Source organism: Colobus angolensis, unplaced genomic scaffold, assembly GCF_000951035.1.
Source record: "Colobus angolensis palliatus isolate OR3802 unplaced genomic scaffold, Cang.pa_1.0 Scaffold2, whole genome shotgun sequence".
Taxonomy (NCBI): Eukaryota; Metazoa; Chordata; class Mammalia; order Primates; family Cercopithecidae; genus Colobus; species Colobus angolensis.
This window is the reverse complement of record NW_012115154.1, coordinates 8,849,737-8,853,348: the sequence shown is the minus strand read 5'-3', so window position 1 is coordinate 8,853,348 and position 3,612 is coordinate 8,849,737. Positions and strand designations below refer to the sequence as shown.

The 3,612-nt window shown below is 47.2% G+C and overlaps 1 protein-coding gene across 1 annotated transcript in view; it reads left to right on the top strand.

The window, feature by feature from the left end:
• Nucleotides 1-3,612, top strand: part of DENND2A (DENN/MADD domain containing 2A) — a 116,275-nt gene that overhangs the window by 54,552 nt on the left and 58,111 nt on the right. The window lies entirely within an intron of this gene.

The window sequence follows — 3,612 nt, the reverse complement described above, 5'->3', positions numbered from 1 at the left end:
CCCTGATGCCAAGGATTGGGTTCCTGTCCAGCAGTTCACCAGGTACGAGCTGGCTTCTCCCCTTCCCAGCCCCAAAGACTAAGGTGGGACTTAGAGACGGGGTTACAGGTGGCAGACCCCGTGAGTCATTTCCACCGTTAAGCAGTCCTGATGGGCCCTGGCCTAGAGCTTTCCCCAAGGGGTGTTTTTAAAGCTTCCCTGAAGGTGAGAGTCACCTGCCCAGCATGCAGACCTCCCAGGCCTCCCACTCAATCTGGGGATGTTTGTTTCAGAAGCCTCCCAGAAGGTAATTCTTAGCCTGGGAAGAGTTAGGACAACATTGCCCTTCCCCGTTCTCATCCTGAAACATCTCTTCAGTCTCCCATCCAACTGTTTCTTGGGTTGGGATCCGTTTACATTTCTGCTTCATCTTGTGTTATTAGACACCAGCGTTTTTATTATCAGATGTTTCAGCATTTGGCCAAACTCAGTAGGCTGCGGGTGCTGTCTTTAAGGGGTACCACGTTCCTTGAGGGTGGCTCAGCAGTCTTTAAGGACCGTCCAAGCCTTGGGGCTGTCCTGTACAGACCATGACCTGAGAGAGCTGCCCCGGGGCAATTCCAAGAGGGGCACAGAACCGTCTCACTCTTCCGCTGCTCTCTCACCAAGTCACATCCCCAGATGAGCAGATGTCACTGCACTCACACGTGCTCGGCTCCCTGAGGACAGCACCCCGGGTGCTTCCCTCTCTTCAGCCTCCAGAGTCAATGACAGTTGTGTTTTGTAAAGTGGGGCAGCCCAGGTGATTGAATGATGGGAGAGCCCTGAGCTAGGCATGGTGGCGAGCGCCTGTAATCCCAGCTACTCGGGAAGCTGGGGCAGGAGAATCGCTTGAACCTGGGAGGCGGAGGTTGTGGTGAGCCAAGATCATACCACTGCACCCCAGCCTGGGCAACCGAGTGAGACTCTGCCTCGGAAAAAAAAAAAAGAAAGAAAAAATGATGGGAGAGCCCCGGATGGAAACAAAGTACCACATTTCCTCTCAGGCCACAGCAACACTTTAGTTCTCAGTCTCACTGACTTTTTATTTTTTATTTTTTGAGATAGAGTCTTGCTTATTCCTCCAGACTGGAGTGTAATGGCATGATCTTAGCTGACTGCTACCTCCACCTCCTGGGTTCAAGCAATTCTCTTGCCTCAGCCTCCCCAGTAGCTGGGAGTACAGACATGTGCCACCATGCCTGGCTAATTTTTGTATTTTTAGTAGAGACGGGATTTCACCCTGTTGGCCAGGTGGGTCTCGAACTCCTGACCCCAAGTGATCCACCCACCTCGGCCTCCCAAAGTGCTGGGATTACAGGTGTGGGCCCCCATGCCCAGCCCAGTCTCACTGACATTTACTGTGAAGCTATGGGGGACCCGTGTCTCAGCACGGACAGGGACAGGTGGGACGGGGAGCGGCCTTTCCTACGGCCTCCTGCAGTATGTCCCCTGGCTGCTCACTGCCATCCCTTGCTGCAGAGTGATGAGGTGTCTTTGGTTTTTTTTTGCTTTGTGATGCATTTGTGTTTTCCCAACCACAGTGAAACATTCTCATTTGTCTTAACTGGAGAAGATGGGAGCAGAAGGTTCGGTTACTGCCGAAGACTGCTGGTGAGTACAGTCTGCTTTCAGCCTGCAAGAGCCTTGTGGACAGCCAGGTCTGACTTCCTGGTCCCATGAGACTGAGATTCCCCAATGGGCCACAGGAGGAGAAGGAGCAGGGGGAGTGGCAGGTGAATCAGGATAGTTAATGCCACAGAAAAAAGCTAGCACAGTGGCTCATGCCTATAATCTCAGCACTTTGGGGGGATGAGGAGGACAGATCATTTGAGACTAGGAGTTCGAGACCATCCTGGGTAACAAAATGAGGCCCCGGCTCTATTTTAAAAATGTATACTAAAAAATTAAAAATTAAAAAACAGGAATTGAGGGTGCTCACCTGAGTCTTCTTGGTAGGTGGGAATGTCCGTTTCCATCAGAAAGAAAATACTGTTATTTCATTTTGAGACAGGGTCTCACTCTGCTGCCTGGGCTGGAGTGCAGTGGATCATGTTTCACTGTAGCCTTGACCTCCCCAGCTCAGGTGATCCTCCTGCCTCAGCCTCCCAAGTAGCTGGGACCACAGGCATGTACCACCACACGTGGCTAATTTTTTAATTATTTGTAGAGACAGGATCTTGCTGTGTTGCCCACGCTGGTCTTGAACTCTTGGGCTCAAGCAGTCTTCCCACTTTGGCCTCCCAGTGTGCTGGGATTACAGGCATGAACCACTGCAACTGGACAAAAATACTTTCTCCATTATTTTTCCTGCCAAATAAAAGACCTTTCTCTCTTTAAGTAAAATATTTTTTTCCAATAAAACGTGCCAAACAGACCCTGATCACTTAGAGAGAACATTCAGAATGGTTGCTAAGGAGAGAAGACTCAAATAATTCAAGAATGTCCCCTTCAGAAGAATCACCTTTAAAAGTCAGGAACTTATTTCAGTGCAATAATCCTGCTAAAGCATTTTAGAATTGTCATTTTGAGGTGCGTTCTTTTGAAAATCTTCAGTAATGGTGAATCTTTTTCCACTGAGAATATACTTGAGTCCCTGAAATAGGCTGAACGACTTTACAGTCAGGTATAATGCATGGCACATAGTAGGTGTTCAAGAAACATTTTTTGAATTAATCAGTAAAATAAAAAGCATGGATAATTGAAACAGTTAAGTGAGATAATAATTTTGTTGATCAAATTACTTTAGGGTTAAAGTATTGAGATTGAGGTCGGGCACAAGCTCACGCCAGTAATCCTAGCACTTTGGGAGGCTAAGGTGGGCAGATTGCTTGAGCTCAGGAGTTCAAGACCAGCCTGGCCAACATGGTGAAGCCCTATCTCTACTAAAAACACAAAAAAATAGCTGGGCATGGTGACACACACCTGTAATTCCAGCTATTCAGGAGGCTGAGTCACAAGAATCACTTGAACCCGGGAGGCAGAGGCTGCAGTGAGCCTAGATCGCGTCACTGCACTCCAGTCTGGACAACAGAGCAAGACTCTGTCTCCAGAAATAAATAAATAAAATTTTTTTTAAGTATTGAGATTGGGCAGGGTGCAGTGGCTCTCGCCTGTAATCCCAGCACTTTGGGAGGGCGAGGTGGGCAGATTATGAGGTCAGGAGTTCGAGACAAGCCTGGCCAATATGGTGAAACCCCTTCTCTACTAAAAGCACAAAAATTAGTGGGGCGTGGTGGTATGTACCTGTAATCCCAGCTACTTGGGAGGCTGAGTCAGGAGAATTGCTTGAACCCGGGAGGTGGAGGTTGCAGTGAGCCAACATCGTTCCACTGTACTCCAGCCTGGTGACAGAGTGAGACTCCGTCTCAAGAAACAAAAAAAAAAAAGTATTGAGATTGATCTTTTTTTTTTTTGGTTTGAAAATTAGCTTAAAACTGAGTTTTTAGAAAGATCTTCAGAAATGATTTCTCACGTGAAATTATCATTATAATAAACATATAGTGATAACAAACAATTATAACAAACATTATAATAAACACAATGGGATAACAACTAACTTTATTGGGTTTTCTAGAGCTACGATATGTGGAA